The sequence below is a fragment of the Ranitomeya variabilis genome, chromosome 1 (assembly GCF_051348905.1).
Source record: "Ranitomeya variabilis isolate aRanVar5 chromosome 1, aRanVar5.hap1, whole genome shotgun sequence".
NCBI lineage: Eukaryota > Metazoa > Chordata > Amphibia > Anura > Dendrobatidae > Ranitomeya > Ranitomeya variabilis.
Window position 1 is genome coordinate 832,700,174 of NC_135232.1, and position 16,491 is coordinate 832,716,664.

General features: G+C 45.6%; 38 non-coding genes across 38 annotated transcripts; all 38 read left to right on the forward strand.

Moving 5' to 3' along the window:
* The first annotated feature begins 62 nt into the window (after positions 1 to 62).
* TRNAA-UGC (transfer RNA alanine (anticodon UGC)) lies at positions 63 to 134 on the forward strand. The gene has a single exon. It is a non-coding gene; the product is annotated as a tRNA-Ala (tRNA).
* A 127-nt stretch (positions 135 to 261) lies between these two features.
* Positions 262 to 333, forward strand: TRNAA-CGC (transfer RNA alanine (anticodon CGC)). Its single transcript has one exon. It is a non-coding gene; the product is annotated as a tRNA-Ala (tRNA).
* A 520-nt stretch (positions 334 to 853) lies between these two features.
* Positions 854 to 925, forward strand: TRNAA-UGC (transfer RNA alanine (anticodon UGC)). The gene has a single exon. It is a non-coding gene; the product is annotated as a tRNA-Ala (tRNA).
* A 127-nt stretch (positions 926 to 1,052) lies between these two features.
* On the forward strand, positions 1,053 to 1,124 carry TRNAA-CGC (transfer RNA alanine (anticodon CGC)). Its single transcript has one exon. It is a non-coding gene; the product is annotated as a tRNA-Ala (tRNA).
* Positions 1,125 to 1,692: 568 nt separating this feature from the next.
* Positions 1,693 to 1,764, forward strand: TRNAE-UUC (transfer RNA glutamic acid (anticodon UUC)). Its single transcript has one exon. It is a non-coding gene; the product is annotated as a tRNA-Glu (tRNA).
* Positions 1,765 to 1,875: 111 nt separating this feature from the next.
* TRNAA-CGC (transfer RNA alanine (anticodon CGC)) lies at positions 1,876 to 1,947 on the forward strand. Its single transcript has one exon. It is a non-coding gene; the product is annotated as a tRNA-Ala (tRNA).
* A 520-nt stretch (positions 1,948 to 2,467) lies between these two features.
* Positions 2,468 to 2,539, forward strand: TRNAA-UGC (transfer RNA alanine (anticodon UGC)). The gene has a single exon. It is a non-coding gene; the product is annotated as a tRNA-Ala (tRNA).
* A 711-nt stretch (positions 2,540 to 3,250) lies between these two features.
* Positions 3,251 to 3,322, forward strand: TRNAE-UUC (transfer RNA glutamic acid (anticodon UUC)). Its single transcript has one exon. It is a non-coding gene; the product is annotated as a tRNA-Glu (tRNA).
* A 111-nt stretch (positions 3,323 to 3,433) lies between these two features.
* On the forward strand, positions 3,434 to 3,505 carry TRNAA-CGC (transfer RNA alanine (anticodon CGC)). The gene has a single exon. It is a non-coding gene; the product is annotated as a tRNA-Ala (tRNA).
* A 520-nt stretch (positions 3,506 to 4,025) lies between these two features.
* Positions 4,026 to 4,097, forward strand: TRNAA-UGC (transfer RNA alanine (anticodon UGC)). Its single transcript has one exon. It is a non-coding gene; the product is annotated as a tRNA-Ala (tRNA).
* Positions 4,098 to 4,224: 127 nt separating this feature from the next.
* Positions 4,225 to 4,296, forward strand: TRNAA-CGC (transfer RNA alanine (anticodon CGC)). Its single transcript has one exon. It is a non-coding gene; the product is annotated as a tRNA-Ala (tRNA).
* Positions 4,297 to 4,816: 520 nt separating this feature from the next.
* On the forward strand, positions 4,817 to 4,888 carry TRNAA-UGC (transfer RNA alanine (anticodon UGC)). The gene has a single exon. It is a non-coding gene; the product is annotated as a tRNA-Ala (tRNA).
* A 127-nt stretch (positions 4,889 to 5,015) lies between these two features.
* Positions 5,016 to 5,087, forward strand: TRNAA-CGC (transfer RNA alanine (anticodon CGC)). The gene has a single exon. It is a non-coding gene; the product is annotated as a tRNA-Ala (tRNA).
* Positions 5,088 to 5,655: 568 nt separating this feature from the next.
* Positions 5,656 to 5,727, forward strand: TRNAE-UUC (transfer RNA glutamic acid (anticodon UUC)). The gene has a single exon. It is a non-coding gene; the product is annotated as a tRNA-Glu (tRNA).
* Positions 5,728 to 5,838: 111 nt separating this feature from the next.
* On the forward strand, positions 5,839 to 5,910 carry TRNAA-CGC (transfer RNA alanine (anticodon CGC)). The gene has a single exon. It is a non-coding gene; the product is annotated as a tRNA-Ala (tRNA).
* A 520-nt stretch (positions 5,911 to 6,430) lies between these two features.
* Positions 6,431 to 6,502, forward strand: TRNAA-UGC (transfer RNA alanine (anticodon UGC)). Its single transcript has one exon. It is a non-coding gene; the product is annotated as a tRNA-Ala (tRNA).
* Positions 6,503 to 6,629: 127 nt separating this feature from the next.
* On the forward strand, positions 6,630 to 6,701 carry TRNAA-CGC (transfer RNA alanine (anticodon CGC)). The gene has a single exon. It is a non-coding gene; the product is annotated as a tRNA-Ala (tRNA).
* A 520-nt stretch (positions 6,702 to 7,221) lies between these two features.
* TRNAA-UGC (transfer RNA alanine (anticodon UGC)) lies at positions 7,222 to 7,293 on the forward strand. Its single transcript has one exon. It is a non-coding gene; the product is annotated as a tRNA-Ala (tRNA).
* A 127-nt stretch (positions 7,294 to 7,420) lies between these two features.
* On the forward strand, positions 7,421 to 7,492 carry TRNAA-CGC (transfer RNA alanine (anticodon CGC)). Its single transcript has one exon. It is a non-coding gene; the product is annotated as a tRNA-Ala (tRNA).
* Positions 7,493 to 8,012: 520 nt separating this feature from the next.
* On the forward strand, positions 8,013 to 8,084 carry TRNAA-UGC (transfer RNA alanine (anticodon UGC)). The gene has a single exon. It is a non-coding gene; the product is annotated as a tRNA-Ala (tRNA).
* A 127-nt stretch (positions 8,085 to 8,211) lies between these two features.
* On the forward strand, positions 8,212 to 8,283 carry TRNAA-CGC (transfer RNA alanine (anticodon CGC)). Its single transcript has one exon. It is a non-coding gene; the product is annotated as a tRNA-Ala (tRNA).
* A 536-nt stretch (positions 8,284 to 8,819) lies between these two features.
* TRNAA-UGC (transfer RNA alanine (anticodon UGC)) lies at positions 8,820 to 8,891 on the forward strand. Its single transcript has one exon. It is a non-coding gene; the product is annotated as a tRNA-Ala (tRNA).
* Positions 8,892 to 9,018: 127 nt separating this feature from the next.
* On the forward strand, positions 9,019 to 9,090 carry TRNAA-CGC (transfer RNA alanine (anticodon CGC)). The gene has a single exon. It is a non-coding gene; the product is annotated as a tRNA-Ala (tRNA).
* A 536-nt stretch (positions 9,091 to 9,626) lies between these two features.
* TRNAE-UUC (transfer RNA glutamic acid (anticodon UUC)) lies at positions 9,627 to 9,698 on the forward strand. Its single transcript has one exon. It is a non-coding gene; the product is annotated as a tRNA-Glu (tRNA).
* Positions 9,699 to 9,809: 111 nt separating this feature from the next.
* Positions 9,810 to 9,881, forward strand: TRNAA-CGC (transfer RNA alanine (anticodon CGC)). Its single transcript has one exon. It is a non-coding gene; the product is annotated as a tRNA-Ala (tRNA).
* A 520-nt stretch (positions 9,882 to 10,401) lies between these two features.
* TRNAA-UGC (transfer RNA alanine (anticodon UGC)) lies at positions 10,402 to 10,473 on the forward strand. The gene has a single exon. It is a non-coding gene; the product is annotated as a tRNA-Ala (tRNA).
* A 127-nt stretch (positions 10,474 to 10,600) lies between these two features.
* On the forward strand, positions 10,601 to 10,672 carry TRNAA-CGC (transfer RNA alanine (anticodon CGC)). Its single transcript has one exon. It is a non-coding gene; the product is annotated as a tRNA-Ala (tRNA).
* A 520-nt stretch (positions 10,673 to 11,192) lies between these two features.
* TRNAA-UGC (transfer RNA alanine (anticodon UGC)) lies at positions 11,193 to 11,264 on the forward strand. Its single transcript has one exon. It is a non-coding gene; the product is annotated as a tRNA-Ala (tRNA).
* Positions 11,265 to 11,391: 127 nt separating this feature from the next.
* On the forward strand, positions 11,392 to 11,463 carry TRNAA-CGC (transfer RNA alanine (anticodon CGC)). The gene has a single exon. It is a non-coding gene; the product is annotated as a tRNA-Ala (tRNA).
* Positions 11,464 to 11,999: 536 nt separating this feature from the next.
* Positions 12,000 to 12,071, forward strand: TRNAA-UGC (transfer RNA alanine (anticodon UGC)). Its single transcript has one exon. It is a non-coding gene; the product is annotated as a tRNA-Ala (tRNA).
* A 127-nt stretch (positions 12,072 to 12,198) lies between these two features.
* TRNAA-CGC (transfer RNA alanine (anticodon CGC)) lies at positions 12,199 to 12,270 on the forward strand. Its single transcript has one exon. It is a non-coding gene; the product is annotated as a tRNA-Ala (tRNA).
* Positions 12,271 to 12,822: 552 nt separating this feature from the next.
* TRNAE-UUC (transfer RNA glutamic acid (anticodon UUC)) lies at positions 12,823 to 12,894 on the forward strand. The gene has a single exon. It is a non-coding gene; the product is annotated as a tRNA-Glu (tRNA).
* A 111-nt stretch (positions 12,895 to 13,005) lies between these two features.
* On the forward strand, positions 13,006 to 13,077 carry TRNAA-CGC (transfer RNA alanine (anticodon CGC)). Its single transcript has one exon. It is a non-coding gene; the product is annotated as a tRNA-Ala (tRNA).
* Positions 13,078 to 13,796: 719 nt separating this feature from the next.
* Positions 13,797 to 13,868, forward strand: TRNAA-CGC (transfer RNA alanine (anticodon CGC)). Its single transcript has one exon. It is a non-coding gene; the product is annotated as a tRNA-Ala (tRNA).
* A 536-nt stretch (positions 13,869 to 14,404) lies between these two features.
* On the forward strand, positions 14,405 to 14,476 carry TRNAA-UGC (transfer RNA alanine (anticodon UGC)). The gene has a single exon. It is a non-coding gene; the product is annotated as a tRNA-Ala (tRNA).
* Positions 14,477 to 14,603: 127 nt separating this feature from the next.
* TRNAA-CGC (transfer RNA alanine (anticodon CGC)) lies at positions 14,604 to 14,675 on the forward strand. The gene has a single exon. It is a non-coding gene; the product is annotated as a tRNA-Ala (tRNA).
* Positions 14,676 to 15,195: 520 nt separating this feature from the next.
* Positions 15,196 to 15,267, forward strand: TRNAA-UGC (transfer RNA alanine (anticodon UGC)). Its single transcript has one exon. It is a non-coding gene; the product is annotated as a tRNA-Ala (tRNA).
* A 127-nt stretch (positions 15,268 to 15,394) lies between these two features.
* TRNAA-CGC (transfer RNA alanine (anticodon CGC)) lies at positions 15,395 to 15,466 on the forward strand. Its single transcript has one exon. It is a non-coding gene; the product is annotated as a tRNA-Ala (tRNA).
* Positions 15,467 to 16,491: the final 1,025 nt, after the last annotated feature.

The window sequence follows — 16,491 nt, forward strand, 5'->3', positions numbered from 1 at the left end:
AACCCTTGTCTGCAAAAATCTTGACCCGTTTCCTGCAAGTTTCTGAAAGTGGTGCAAATAACGGGGATGTAGCTCAGTGGTAGAGCGCACGCTTTGCATGTGTGAGGCCCCGGGTTCAATCCCCGGCATCTCCATGGCCTGGGTTTACGTGCAAAGGACGCACTTCCTACAGGTGACTACTTTTCCTTCTACTTATGTGGTTCCTGCAGTCACTCGTTGAAAGAATTACTTGTCAGTGCTCCATCCCACTAGAAGACTTTTGGGGATGTAGCTCAGTGGTAGAGCGCATGCTTCGCATGTATGAGGTCCTGGTTTCAACCCCCAGCATCTCCAAACTTTTCCTAATATGGCTAGAAAGCTTTAGCAAACACACTCACGCTTAGTAGTGTCGTCAAGACTCGCAAGGAATCTTTGACGCTTAAACTGGCTTCTTTGCCAGGTCACATAGCAGGACGAGGCTTTTTGTCGCAGCAGATTCTAAAGACTGCATGCAACCTAAGGCAAGGGCAACACTTTACCACCCAGTAAAATGTTTTCAATGGGAACTGGACTTTCAACAAACTTTGCACAAATCAATAGCACAGGCAAATATAGGAAACTTTCTCTAGCCTGATTAAAGTGGGAAATGTGCAATAGCTTTGCATTAAGGACAAGCTTCAGAGTCTCTACTTGGTATCATCAGAAAACCGAGTTGGAGTGTCGTGCCGGAAGCTTGAATTGGTCAGCTGATGTATCTCTAAGAATTCACAGAGTTTTTTTCTCAAGGTGGTTCAGCGATTTGACTAAATGCCAACCCTTGTCTGCAAAAATCTTGACCCGTTTCCTGCAAGTTTCTGAAAGTGGTGCAAATAACGGGGATGTAGCTCAGTGGTAGAGCGCACGCTTTGCATGTGTGAGGCCCCGGGTTCAATCCCCGGCATCTCCATGGCCTGGGTTTACGTGCAAAGGACGCACTTCCTACAGGTGACTACTTTTCCTTCTCCTTATGTGGTTCCTGCAGTCACTCGGTGAAAGAATTACTTGTCAGTGCTCCATCCCACTAGGAGACTTTTGGGGATGTAGCTCAGTGGTAGAGCGCATGCTTCGCATGTATGAGGTCCTGGGTTCAACCCCCAGCATCTCCAAACTTTTCCTAATATGGCTAGAAAGCTTTAGCAAACACACGCACGCTTAGTAGTGTCGTCAAGACTCGCAAGGAATCTTTGACGCTTAAACTGGCTTCTTTGCCAGGTCACATAACAGGACGAGGCTTTTTGCCGCGGCAGATTCTAAAGACTGCATGCAACCTAAGGCAAGGGCAACCTAAGGCAAGGGCAACCTAAGGCAAGGGCAACCTAAGGCAAGGGCAACACTTTACCACCCAGTAAAATGTTTTCAATGGGAACTGGACTTTCAACAAACTTTGCACAAATCAATAGCACAGGCAAATATAGGAAACTTTCTCTAGCCTGATTAAAGTGGGAAATGTGCAATAGCTTTGCATTAAGGACAAGCTTCAGAGTCTCTACTTGGTATCATCAGAAAACCGAGTTGGAGTGTCGTGCCGGAAGCTTGAATAGGTCAGCTGATGTATCTCTAAGAATTCACAGAGTTTTTTTCTCAAGGTGGTTCAGCGATTTGAATAAATGCCAACCCTTGTCTGCAAAAATCTTGACCCGTTTCCTGCAAGTTTCTGAAAGTGGTGCAAATAACGGGGATGTAGCTCAGTGGTAGAGCGCACGCTTTTCATGTGTGAGGCCCCGGGTTCAATCCCTGGCATCTCCATGACCTGGGTTTACGTGCAAAGGTGACTACTTTTCCTTCTCCTTATGTGGTTCCTGCAGTCACTCGGTGAAAGAATTACTTGTCAGTGCTCCATCCCACTGGGAGACTTTTGGGGATGTAGCTCAGTGGTAGAGCGCATGCTTCGCATGTATGAGGTCCTGGGTTCAACCCCCAGCATCTCCAAACTTTTCCTAATATGGCTAGAAAGCTTTAGCAAACACACTCACGCTTAGTAGTGTCGTCAAGACTCGCAAGGAATCTTTGACGCTTAAACTGGCTTCTTTGCCAGGTCACATAGCAGGACGAGGCTTTTTGCCGCGGCAGATTCTAAAGACTGCATGCAACCTAAGGCAAGGGCAACACTTTACCACCCAGTAAAATGTTTTCAATGGGAACTGGACTTTCAACAAACTTTGCACAAATCAATAGCACAGGCAAATATAGGAAACTTTCTCTAGCCTGATTAAAGTGGGAAATGTGCAATAGCTTTGCATTAAGGACAAGCTTCAGAGTCTCTACTTGGTATCATCCTAAAACCGAGTTGGAGTGTCGTGCCGGAAGCTTGAATTGGTCAGCTGATGTATCTCTAAGAATTCACAGTGTTTTTTTCTCAAGGTGGTTCAGCGATTTGACTAAATGCCAACCCTTGTCTGCAAAAATCTTGACCCGTTTCCTGCAAGTTTCTTAAAGTTGTGCAAATAACGGGGATGTAGCTCAGTGGTAGAGCGCACGCTTTGCATGTGTGAGGCCCCGGGTTCAATCCCCGGCATCTCCATGGCCTGGGTTTACGTGCAAAGGACGCACTTCCTACAGGTGACTACTTTTCCTTCTACTTATGTGGTTCCTGCAGTCACTCGTTGAAAGAATTACTTGTCAGTGCTCCATCCCACTAGAAGACTTTTGGGGATGTAGCTCAGTGGTAGAGCGCATGCTTCGCATGTATGAGGTCCTGGTTTTCCTAATATGGCTAGAAAGCTTTAGCAAACACACGCACGCTTAGTAGTGTCGTCAAGACTCGCAAGGAATCTTTGACGCTTAAACTGGCTTCTTTGCCAGGTCACATAACAGGACGAGGCTTTTTGCCGCGGCAGATTCTAAAGACTGCATGCAACCTAAGGCAAGGGCAACCTAAGGCAAGGGCAACACTTTACCACCCAGTAAAATGTTTTCAATGGGAACTGGACTTTCAACAAACTTTGCACAAATCAATAGCACAGGCAAATATAGGAAACTTTCTCTAGCCTGATTAAAGTGGGAAATGTGCAATAGCTTTGCATTAAGGACAAGCTTCAGAGTCTCTACTTGGTATCATCAGAAAACCGAGTTGGAGTGTCGTGCCGGAAGCTTGAATAGGTCAGCTGATGTATCTCTAAGAATTCACAGAGTTTTTTTCTCAAGGTGGTTCAGCGATTTGAATAAATGCCAACCCTTGTCTGCAAAAATCTTGACCCGTTTCCTGCAAGTTTCTGAAAGTGGTGCAAATAACGGGGATGTAGCTCAGTGGTAGAGCGCACGCTTTTCATGTGTGAGGCCCCGGGTTCAATCCCCGGCATCTACATGACCTGGGTTTACGTGCAAAGGTGACTACTTTTCCTTCTCCTTATGTGGTTCCTGCAGTCACTCGGTGAAAGAATTACTTGTCAGTGCTCCATCCCACTGGGAGACTTTTGGGGATGTAGCTCAGTGGTAGAGCGCATGCTTCGCATGTATGAGGTCCTGGGTTCAACCCCCAGCATCTCCAAACTTTTCCTAATATGGCTAGAAAGCTTTAGCAAACACACTCACGCTTAGTAGTGTCGTCAAGACTCGCAAGGAATCTTTGACGCTTAAACTGGCTTCTTTGCCAGGTCACATAGCAGGACGAGGCTTTTTGCCGCGGCAGATTCTAAAGACTGCATGCAACCTAAGGCAAGGGCAACACTTTACCACCCAGTAAAATGTTTTCAATGGGAACTGGACTTTCAACAAACTTTGCACAAATCAATAGCACAGGCAAATATAGGAAACTTTCTCTAGCCTGATTAAAGTGGGAAATGTGCAATAGCTTTGCATTAAGGACAAGCTTCAGAGTCTCTACTTGGTATCATCCTAAAACCGAGTTGGAGTGTCGTGCCGGAAGCTTGAATTGGTCAGCTGATGTATCTCTAAGAATTCACAGAGTTTTTTTCTCAAGGTGGTTCAGCGATTTGACTAAATGCCAACCCTTGTCTGCAAAAATCTTGACCCGTTTCCTGCAAGTTTCTTAAAGTTGTGCAAATAACGGGGATGTAGCTCAGTGGTAGAGCGCACGCTTTGCATGTGTGAGGCCCCGGGTTCAATCCCCGGCATCTCCATGGCCTGGGTTTACGTGCAAAGGACGCACTTCCTACAGGTGACTACTTTTCCTTCTCCTTATGTGGTTCCTGCAGTCACTCGGTGAAAGAATTACTTGTCAGTGCTCCATCCCACTGGGAGACTTTTGGGGATGTAGCTCAGTGGTAGAGCGCATGCTTCGCATGTATGAGGTCCTGGGTTCAACCCCCAGCATCTCCAAACTTTTCCTAATATGGCTAGAAAGCTTTAGCAAACACACTCACGCTTAGTAGTGTCTTCAAGACTCGCAAGGAATCTTTGACGCTTAAACTGGCTTCTTTGCCAGGTCACATAGCAGGCCGAGGCTTTTTGCCGCGGCAGATTCTAAAGACTGCATGCAACCTAAGGCAAGGGCAACACTTTACCACCCAGTAAAATGTTTTCAATGGGAACTGGACTTTCAACAAACTTTGCACAAATCAATAGCACAGGCAAATATAGGAAACTTTCTCTAGCCTGATTAAAGTGGGAAATGTGCAATAGCTTTGCATTAAGGACAAGCTTCAGAGTCTCTACTTGGTATCATCCTAAAACCGAGTTGGAGTGTCGTGCCGGAAGCTTGAATTGGTCAGCTGATGTATCTCTAAGAATTCACAGAGTTTTTTTCTCAAGGTGGTTCAGCGATTTGAATAAATGCCAACCCTTGTCTGCAAAAATCTTGACCCGTTTCCTGCAAGTTTCTGAAAGTTGTGCAAATAACGGGGATGTAGCTCAGTGGTAGAGCGCACGCTTTGCATGAGTGAGGCCCCGGGTTCAATCCCCGGCATCTCCATGGCCTGGGTTTACGTGCAAAGGACGCACTTCCTACAGGTGACTACTTTTCCTTCTCCTTATGTGGTTCCTGCAGTCACTCGGTGAAAGAATTACTTGTCAGTGCTCCATCCCACTAGGAGACTTTTGGGGATGTAGCTCAGTGGTAGAGCGCATGCTTCGCATGTATGAGGTCCTGGGTTCAACCCCCAGCATCTCCAAACTTTTCCTAATATGGCTAGAAAGCTTTAGCAAACACACGCACGCTTAGTAGTGTCGTCAAGACTCGCAAGGAATCTTTGACGCTTAAACTGGCTTCTTTGCCAGGTCACATAACAGGACGAGGCTTTTTGCCGCGGCAGATTCTAAAGACTGCATGCAACCTAAGGCAAGGGCAACCTAAGGCAAGGGCAACCTAAGGCAAGGGCAACCTAAGGCAAGGGCAACACTTTACCACCCAGTAAAATGTTTTCAATGGGAACTGGACTTTCAACAAACTTTGCACAAATCAATAGCACAGGCAAATATAGGAAACTTTCTCTAGCCTGATTAAAGTGGGAAATGTGCAATAGCTTTGCATTAAGGACAAGCTTCAGAGTCTCTACTTGGTATCATCAGAAAACCGAGTTGGAGTGTCGTGCCGGAAGCTTGAATAGGTCAGCTGATGTATCTCTAAGAATTCACAGAGTTTTTTTCTCAAGGTGGTTCAGCGATTTGAATAAATGCCAACCCTTGTCTGCAAAAATCTTGACCCGTTTCCTGCAAGTTTCTGAAAGTGGTGCAAATAACGGGGATGTAGCTCAGTGGTAGAGCGCACGCTTTTCATGTGTGAGGCCCCGGGTTCAATCCCTGGCATCTCCATGACCTGGGTTTACGTGCAAAGGTGACTACTTTTCCTTCTCCTTATGTGGTTCCTGCAGTCACTCGGTGAAAGAATTACTTGTCAGTGCTCCATCCCACTGGGAGACTTTTGGGGATGTAGCTCAGTGGTAGAGCGCATGCTTCGCATGTATGAGGTCCTGGGTTCAACCCCCAGCATCTCCAAACTTTTCCTAATATGGCTAGAAAGCTTTAGCAAACACACTCACGCTTAGTAGTGTCGTCAAGACTCGCAAGGAATCTTTGACGCTTAAACTGGCTTCTTTGCCAGGTCACATAGCAGGACGAGGCTTTTTGCCGCGGCAGATTCTAAAGACTGCATGCAACCTAAGGCAAGGGCAACACTTTACCACCCAGTAAAATGTTTTCAATGGGAACTGGACTTTCAACAAACTTTGCACAAATCAATAGCACAGGCAAATATAGGAAACTTTCTCTAGCCTGATTAAAGTGGGAAATGTGCAATAGCTTTGCATTAAGGACAAGCTTCAGAGTCTCTACTTGGTATCATCCTAAAACCGAGTTGGAGTGTCGTGCCGGAAGCTTGAATTGGTCAGCTGATGTATCTCTAAGAATTCACAGTGTTTTTTTCTCAAGGTGGTTCAGCGATTTGACTAAATGCCAACCCTTGTCTGCAAAAATCTTGACCCGTTTCCTGCAAGTTTCTTAAAGTTGTGCAAATAACGGGGATGTAGCTCAGTGGTAGAGCGCACGCTTTGCATGTGTGAGGCCCCGGGTTCAATCCCCGGCATCTCCATGGCCTGGGTTTACGTGCAAAGGACGCACTTCCTACAGGTGACTACTTTTCCTTCTACTTATGTGGTTCCTGCAGTCACTCGTTGAAAGAATTACTTGTCAGTGCTCCATCCCACTAGAAGACTTTTGGGGATGTAGCTCAGTGGTAGAGCGCATGCTTCGCATGTATGAGGTCCTGGTTTCAACCCCCAGCATCTCCAAACTTTTCCTAATATGGCTAGAAAGCTTTAGCAAACACACTCACGCTTAGTAGTGTCGTCAAGACTCGCAAGGAATCTTTGACGCTTAAACTGGCTTCTTTGCCAGGTCACATAGCAGGACGAGGCTTTTTGTCGCAGCAGATTCTAAAGACTGCATGCAACCTAAGGCAAGGGCAACACTTTACCACCCAGTAAAATGTTTTCAATGGGAACTGGACTTTCAACAAACTTTGCACAAATCAATAGCACAGGCAAATATAGGAAACTTTCTCTAGCCTGATTAAAGTGGGAAATGTGCAATAGCTTTGCATTAAGGACAAGCTTCAGAGTCTCTACTTGGTATCATCAGAAAACCGAGTTGGAGTGTCGTGCCGGAAGCTTGAATTGGTCAGCTGATGTATCTCTAAGAATTCACAGAGTTTTTTTCTCAAGGTGGTTCAGCGATTTGACTAAATGCCAACCCTTGTCTGCAAAAATCTTGACCCGTTTCCTGCAAGTTTCTGAAAGTGGTGCAAATAACGGGGATGTAGCTCAGTGGTAGAGCGCACGCTTTGCATGTGTGAGGCCCCGGGTTCAATCCCCGGCATCTCCATGGCCTGGGTTTACGTGCAAAGGACGCACTTCCTACAGGTGACTACTTTTCCTTCTCCTTATGTGGTTCCTGCAGTCACTCGGTGAAAGAATTACTTGTCAGTGCTCCATCCCACTGGGAGACTTTTGGGGATGTAGCTCAGTGGTAGAGCGCATGCTTCGCATGTATGAGGTCCTGGGTTCAACCCCCAGCATCTCCAAACTTTTCCTAATATGGCTAGAAAGCTTTAGCAAACACACTCACGCTTAGTAGTGTCTTCAAGACTCGCAAGGAATCTTTGACGCTTAAACTGGCTTCTTTGCCAGGTCACATAGCAGGCCGAGGCTTTTTGCCGCGGCAGATTCTAAAGACTGCATGCAACCTAAGGCAAGGGCAACACTTTACCACCCAGTAAAATGTTTTCAATGGGAACTGGACTTTCAACAAACTTTGCACAAATCAATAGCACAGGCAAATATAGGAAACTTTCTCTAGCCTGATTAAAGTGGGAAATGTGCAATAGCTTTGCATTAAGGACAAGCTTCAGAGTCTCTACTTGGTATCATCCTAAAACCGAGTTGGAGTGTCGTGCCGGAAGCTTGAATTGGTCAGCTGATGTATCTCTAAGAATTCACAGAGTTTTTTTCTCAAGGTGGTTCAGCGATTTGAATAAATGCCAACCCTTGTCTGCAAAAATCTTGACCCGTTTCCTGCAAGTTTCTGAAAGTTGTGCAAATAACGGGGATGTAGCTCAGTGGTAGAGCGCACGCTTTGCATGAGTGAGGCCCCGGGTTCAATCCCCGGCATTTCCATGGCCTGGGTTTACGTGCAAAGGACGCACTTCCTACAGGTGACTACTTTTCCTTCTCCTTATGTGGTTCCTGCAGTCACTCGTTGAAAGAATTACTTGTCAGTGCTCCATCCCACTAGGAGACTTTTGGGGATGTAGCTCAGTGGTAGAGCGCATGCTTCGCATGTATGAGGTCCTGGGTTCAACCCCCAGCATCTCCAAACTTTTCCTAATATGGCTAGAAAGCTTTAGCAAACACACGCACGCTTAGTAGTGTCGTCAAGACTCGCAAGGAATCTTTGACGCTTAAACTGGCTTCTTTGCCAGGTCACATAACAGGACGAGGCTTTTTGCCGCGGCAGATTCTAAAGACTGCATGCAACCTAAGGCAAGGGCAACCTAAGGCAAGGGCAACACTTTACCACCCAGTAAAATGTTTTCAATGGGAACTGGACTTTCAACAAACTTTGCACAAATCAATAGCACAGGCAAATATAGGAAACTTTCTCTAGCCTGATTAAAGTGGGAAATGTGCAATAGCTTTGCATTAAGGACAAGCTTCAGAGTCTCTACTTGGTATCATCAGAAAACCGAGTTGGAGTGTCGTGCCGGAAGCTTGAATAGGTCAGCTGATGTATCTCTAAGAATTCACAGAGTTTTTTTCTCAAGGTGGTTCAGCGATTTGAATAAATGCCAACCCTTGTCTGCAAAAATCTTGACCCGTTTCCTGCAAGTTTCTGAAAGTTGTGCAAATAACGGGGATGTAGCTCAGTGGTAGAGCGCACGCTTTGCATGAGTGAGGCCCCGGGTTCAATCCCCGGCATCTCCATGGCCTGGGTTTACGTGCAAAGGACGCACTTCCTACAGGTGACTACTTTTCCTTCTCCTTATGTGGTTCCTGCAGTCACTCGTTGAAAGAATTACTTGTCAGTGCTCCATCCCACTAGGAGACTTTTGGGGATGTAGCTCAGTGGTAGAGCGCATGTTTCGCATGTATGAGGTCCTGGGTTCAACCCCCAGCATCTCCAAACTTTTCCTAATATGGCTAGAAAGCTTTAGCAAACACACGCACGCTTAGTAGTGTCGTCAAGACTCGCAAGGAATCTTTGACGCTTAAACTGGCTTCTTTGCCAGGTCACATAACAGGACGAGGCTTTTTGCCGCGGCAGATTCTAAAGACTGCATGCAACCTAAGGCAAGGGCAACCTAAGGCAAGGGCAACACTTTACCACCCAGTAAAATGTTTTCAATGGGAACTGGACTTTCAACAAACTTTGCACAAATCAATAGCACAGGCAAATATAGGAAACTTTCTCTAGCCTGATTAAAGTGGGAAATGTGCAATAGCTTTGCATTAAGGACAAGCTTCAGAGTCTCTACTTGGTATCATCAGAAAACCGAGTTGGAGTGTCGTGCCGGAAGCTTGAATAGGTCAGCTGATGTATCTCTAAGAATTCACAGAGTTTTTTTCTCAAGGTGGTTCAGCGATTTGAATAAATGCCAACCCTTGTCTGCAAAAATCTTGACCCGTTTCCTGCAAGTTTCTGAAAGTGGTGCAAATAACGGGGATGTAGCTCAGTGGTAGAGCGCACGCTTTTCATGTGTGAGGCCCCGGGTTCAATCCCCGGCATCTACATGACCTGGGTTTACGTGCAAAGGTGACTACTTTTCCTTCTCCTTATGTGGTTCCTGCAGTCACTCGGTGAAAGAATTACTTGTCAGTGCTCCATCCCACTGGGAGACTTTTGGGGATGTAGCTCAGTGGTAGAGCGCATGCTTCGCATGTATGAGGTCCTGGGTTCAACCCCCAGCATCTCCAAACTTTTCCTAATATGGCTAGAAAGCTTTAGCAAACACACTCACGCTTAGTAGTGTCGTCAAGACTCGCAAGGAATCTTTGACGCTTAAACTGGCTTCTTTGCCAGGTCACATAGCAGGACGAGGCTTTTTGCCGCGGCAGATTCTAAAGACTGCATGCAACCTAAGGCAAGGGCAACACTTTACCACCCAGTAAAATGTTTTCAATGGGAACTGGACTTTCAACAAACTTTGCACAAATCAATAGCACAGGCAAATATAGGAAACTTTCTCTAGCCTGATTAAAGTGGGAAATGTGCAATAGCTTTGCATTAAGGACAAGCTTCAGAGTCTCTACTTGGTATCATCCTAAAACCGAGTTGGAGTGTCGTGCCGGAAGCTTGAATTGGTCAGCTGATGTATCTCTAAGAATTCACAGAGTTTTTTTCTCAAGGTGGTTCAGCGATTTGACTAAATGCCAACCCTTGTCTGCAAAAATCTTGACCCGTTTCCTGCAAGTTTCTTAAAGTTGTGCAAATAACGGGGATATAGCTCAGTGGTAGAGCGCACGCTTTGCATGTGTGAGGCCCCGGGTTCAATCCCCGGCATCTCCATGGCCTGGGTTTACGTGCAAAGGACGCACTTCCTACAGGTGACTACTTTTCCTTCTCCTTATGTGGTTCCTGCAGTCACTCGGTGAAAGAATTACTTGTCAGTGCTCCATCCCACTGGGAGACTTTTGGGGATGTAGCTCAGTGGTAGAGCGCATGCTTCGCATGTATGAGGTCCTGGGTTCAACCCCCAGCATCTCCAAACTTTTCCTAATATGGCTAGAAAGCTTTAGCAAACACACTCACGCTTAGTAGTGTCTTCAAGACTCGCAAGGAATCTTTGACGCTTAAACTGGCTTCTTTGCCAGGTCACATAGCAGGCCGAGGCTTTTTGCCGCGGCAGATTCTAAAGACTGCATGCAACCTAAGGCAAGGGCAACACTTTACCACCCAGTAAAATGTTTTCAATGGGAACTGGACTTTCAACAAACTTTGCACAAATCAATAGCACAGGCAAATATAGGAAACTTTCTCTAGCCTGATTAAAGTGGGAAATGTGCAATAGCTTTGCATTAAGGACAAGCTTCAGAGTCTCTACTTGGTATCATCCTAAAACCGAGTTGGAGTGTCGTGCCGGAAGCTTGAATTGGTCAGCTGATGTATCTCTAAGAATTCACAGAGTTTTTTTCTCAAGGTGGTTCAGCGATTTGAATAAATGCCAACCCTTGTCTGCAAAAATCTTGACCCGTTTCCTGCAAGTTTCTGAAAGTTGTGCAAATAACGGGGATGTAGCTCAGTGGTAGAGCGCACGCTTTGCATGAGTGAGGCCCCGGGTTCAATCCCCGGCATCTCCATGGCCTGGGTTTACGTGCAAAGGACGCACTTCCTACAGGTGACTACTTTTCCTTCTCCTTATGTGGTTCCTGCAGTCACTCGTTGAAAGAATTACTTGTCAGTGCTCCATCCCACTAGGAGACTTTTGGGGATGTAGCTCAGTGGTAGAGCGCATGCTTCGCATGTATGAGGTCCCGGGTTCTACCCCCAGCATCTCCAAACTTTTCCTAATATGGCTAGAAAGCTTTAGCAAACACACGCACGCTTAGTAGAGTCGTCAAGACTCGCAAGGAATCTTTGACGCTTAAACTGGCTTCTTTGCCAGGTCACATAACAGGACGAGGCTTTTTGCCGCGGCAGATTCTAAAGACTGCATGCAACCTAAGGCAAGGGCAACCTAAGGCAAGGGCAACACTTTACCACCCAGTAAAATGTTTTCAATGGGAACTGGACTTTCAACAAACTTTGCACAAATCAATAGCACAGGCAAATATAGGAAACTTTCTCTAGCCTGATTAAAGTGGGAAATGTGCAATAGCTTTGCATTAAGGACAAGCTTCAGAGTCTCTACTTGGTATCATCAGAAAACCGAGTTGGAGTGTCGTGCCGGAAGCTTGAATAGGTCAGCTGATGTATCTCTAAGAATTCACAGAGTTTTTTTCTCAAGGTGGTTCAGCGATTTGAATAAATGCCAACCCTTGTCTGCAAAAATCTTGACCCGTTTCCTGCAAGTTTCTGAAAGTTGTGCAAATAACGGGGATGTAGCTCAGTGGTAGAGCGCACGCTTTGCATGAGTGAGGCCCCGGGTTCAATCCCCGGCATCTCCATGGCCTGGGTTTACGTGCAAAGGACGCACTTCCTACAGGTGACTACTTTTCCTTCTCCTTATGTGGTTCCTGCAGTCACTCGTTGAAAGAATTACTTGTCAGTGCTCCATCCCACTAGGAGACTTTTGGGGATGTAGCTCAGTGGTAGAGCGCATGCTTCGCATGTATGAGGTCCTGGGTTCAACCCCCAGCATCTCCAAACTTTTCCTAATATGGCTAGAAAGCTTTAGCAAACACACGCACGCTTAGTAGTGTCGTCAAGACTCGCAAGGAATCTTTGACGCTTAAACTGGCTTCTTTGCCAGGTCACATAACAGGACAAGGCTTTTTGCCGCGGCAGATTCTAAAGACTGCATGCAACCTAAGGCAAGGGCAACCTAAGGCAAGGGCAACCTAAGGCAAGGGCAACACTTTACCACCCAGTAAAATGTTTTCAATGGGAACTGGACTTTCAACAAACTTTGCACAAATCAATAGCACAGGCAAATATAGGAAACTTTCTCTAGCCTGATTAAAGTGGGAAATGTGCAATAGCTTTGCATTAAGGACAAGCTTCAGAGTCTCTACTTGGTATCATCAGAAAACCGAGTTGGAGTGTCGTGCCGGAAGCTTGAATAGGTCAGCTGATGTATCTCTAAGAATTCACAGAGTTTTTTTCTCAAGGTGGTTCAGCGATTTGAATAAATGCCAACCCTTGTCTGCAAAAATCTTGACCCGTTTCCTGCAAGTTTCTGAAAGTGGTGCAAATAACGGGGATGTAGCTCAGTGGTAGAGCGCACGCTTTTCATGTGTGAGGCCCCGGGTTCAATCCCCGGCATCTCCATGACCTGGGTTTACGTGCAAAGGTGACTACTTTTCCTTCTCCTTATGTGGTTCCTGCAGTCACTCGGTGAAAGAATTACTTGTCAGTGCTCCATCCCACTGGGAGACTTTTGGGGATGTAGCTCAGTGGTAGAGCGCATGCTTCGCATGTATGAGGTCCTGGGTTCAACCCCCAGCATCTCCAAACTTTTCCTAATATGGCTAGAAAGCTTTAGCAAACACACTCACGCTTAGTAGTGTCGTCAAGACTCGCAAGGAATCTTTGACGCTTAAACTGGCTTCTTTGCCAGGTCACATAGCAGGACGAGGCTTTTTGCCGCGGCAGATTCTAAAGACTGCATGCAACCTAAGGCAAGGGCAACACTTTACCACCCAGTAAAATGTTTTCAATGGGAACTGGACTTTCAACAAACTTTGCACAAATCAATAGCACAGGCAAATATAGGAAACTTTCTCTAGCCTGATTAAAGTGGGAAATGTGCAATAGCTTTGCATTAAGGACAAGCTTCAGAGTCTCTACTTGGTATCATCCTAAAACCGAGTTGGAGTGTCGTGCCGGAAGCTTGAATTGGTCAGCTGATGTATCTCTAAGAATTCACAGAGTTTTTTTCTCAAGGTGGTTCAGCGATTTGACTAAATGCCAACCCTTGTCTGCAAAAATCTTGACCCGTTTCCTGCAAGTTTCTGAAAGTGGTGCAAATAATGGGGATGTAGCTCAGTGGTAGAGCGCACGCTTTGCATGTGTGAGGCCCCGGGTTCAATCCTTGGCATCTCCATGGCCTGGGTTTACGTGCAAAGGACGCACTTCCTACAGGTGACTACTTTTCCTTCTCCTTATGTGGTTCCTGCAGTCACTCGGTGAAAGAATTACTTGTCAGTGCTCCATCCCACTGGGAGACTTTTGGGGATGTAGCTCAGTGGTAGAGCACATGCTTCGCATGTATGAGGTCCTGGGTTCAACCCCCAGCATCTCCAAACTTTTCCTAATATGGCTAGAAAGCTTTAGCAAACACACTCACGCTTAGTAGTGTCGTCAAGACTCGCAAGGAATCTTTGACGCTTAAACTGGCTTCTTTGCCAGGTCACATAGCAGGACGAGGCTTTTTGCCGCGGCAGATTCTAAAGACTGCATGCAACCTAAGGCAAGGGCAACCTAAGGCAAGGGCAACTCTTTACCACCCAGTAAAATGTTTTCAATGGGAACTGGACTTTCAACAAACTTTGCACAAATCAATAGCACAGGCAAATATAGGAAACTTTCTCTAGCCTGATTAAAGTGGGAAATGTGCAATAGCTTTGCATTAAGGACAAGCTTCAGAGTCTCTACTTGGTATCATCAGAAAACCGAGTTGGAGTGTCGTGCCGGAAGCTTGAATAGGTCAGCTGATGTATCTCTAAGAATTCACAGAGTTTTTTTCTCAAGGTGGTTCAGCGATTTGACTAAATGCCAACCCTTGTCTGCAAAAATCTTGACCCGTTTCCTGCAAGTTTCTGAAACTGGTGCAAATAACGGGGATGTAGCTCAGTGGTAGAGCACACGCTTTGCATGTGTGAGGCCCCGGGTTCAATCCCCGGCATCTCCATGGCATGGGTTTACGTGCAAAGGACGCACTTCCTACAGGTGACTACTTTTCCTTCTCCTTATGTGGTTCCTGCAGTCACTCGTTGAAAGAATTACTTGTCAGTGCTCCATCCCACTAGGAGACTTTTGGGGATGTAGCTCAGTGGTAGAGCGCATGCTTCGCATGTATGAGGTCCTGGTTTCAACCCCCAGCATCTCCAAACTTTTCCTAATATGGCTAGAAAGCTTTAGCAAACACACTCACGCTTAGTAGTGTCTTCAAGACTCACAAGGAATCTTTGACGCTTAAACTGGCTTCTTTGCCAGGTCACATAGCAGGACGAGGCTTTTTGCCGCGGCAGATTCTAAAGACTGCATGCAACCTAAGGCAAGGTCAACACTTTACCACCCAGTAAAATGTTTTCAATGGGAACTGGACTTTCAACAAACTTTGCACAAATCAATAGCACAGGCAAATATAGGAAACTTTCTCTAGCCTGATTAAAGTGGGAAATGTGCAATAGCTTTGCATTAAGGACAAACTTCAGAGTCTCTACTTGGTATCATCAGAAAACCGAGTTGGAGTGTCGTGCCAGATGCTTGAATAGGTCAGCTGATGTATCTCTAAGAACTCACAGAGTTTTTTTCTCAAGGTGGTTCAGCGATTTGAATAAATGCCAACCCTTGTCTGCAAAAATCTTGACCCGTTTTCTGCATGTTTCTGAAAGTGGTGCAAATAACGGGGATGTAGCTCAGTGGTAGAGCGCACGCTTTGCATGTGTGAGGCCCCGGGTTCAATCCCCGGCATCTCCATGGCCTGGGTTTACGTGCAAAGGACGCACTTCCTACAGGTGACTACTTTTCCTTCTCCTTATGTGGTTCCTGCAGTCACTCGGTGAAAGAATTACTTGTCAGTGCTCCATCCCACTAGGAGACTTTTGGGGATGTAGCTCAGTGGTAGAGCGCATGCTTCGCATGTATGAGGTCCTGGGTTCAACCCCCAGCATCTCCAAACTTTTCCTAATATGGCTAGAAAGCTTTAGCAAACACACTCACGCTTAGTAGTGTCGTCAAGACTCGCAAGTAGTGTTGAGCGATACTTTCCGATATCGGAAAGTATCGGTATCGGAAAGTATCGGCCGATACCGTCAAAATATCGGATCCAATCCGATACCGATACCCGATCCCAATGCAAGTCAATGGGACGAAAATATCGGAATTAAAATAAACCCTTTATACACTTGTAGGTTCATTCTACATGAAGGAAAACAACTAAGAATAATGTAGGATGTATTGGGGGACGTGGCGGAGACATTAAAGGCACAGAGGTTTAGCCCAATGTAATAGAATAGCAGGTTTTTTTTTTTTTTTGGATGACGTTCGGCGTTAGAAAGAATTTGACTATGTTAATTTTTTTTTTTTTTTATGCCACATATTGATGTTTCACTACTTCAACGCCCTTCACCTTCTTTTTTTCTTCTCCCACGCTTTCTTCTTCATTATCCTCATCATCAGCTTCTTTGACATCAACTTCTTCACCTTATTCATCTTCTTCTTCATCTTCTACCTATTATTTTTTGGGTTACATTGTTCATATTCTTTTTATTTTACTATTATCTTCATCATATTCTACTTCTTCATCATATTCTTATTTGTGACAGGCATTCCTGTAGTTGTTATCTATAAAAGTTTGAAGATTACACCTTCCGTTCTGCCTGTCACAAAACAGTTACATTTGTCCGCGTTCAGTTTGGCCTGCAGCATCAGGCTTTATCCAGGGGCACCACGAGGAGGAACGGACTCACCCCCATACACTGCTTAGTCTTCTTCTGCTTATAATTTAGATAATATTTTTTGCTCTGATATTTAGTGTTATGCTTAATGTTCTTCTGCTCTTTGTTCTAAACAAGAACAACACAGGAGAAGAAAACCAGTCTATACAATGAACTATCGTATAACCTGATATCACTTCAATATAAATAAAATAAAGACTGGTCACCACCTGTGTAGAAGATTATAGTGAACCCACTAAAAATA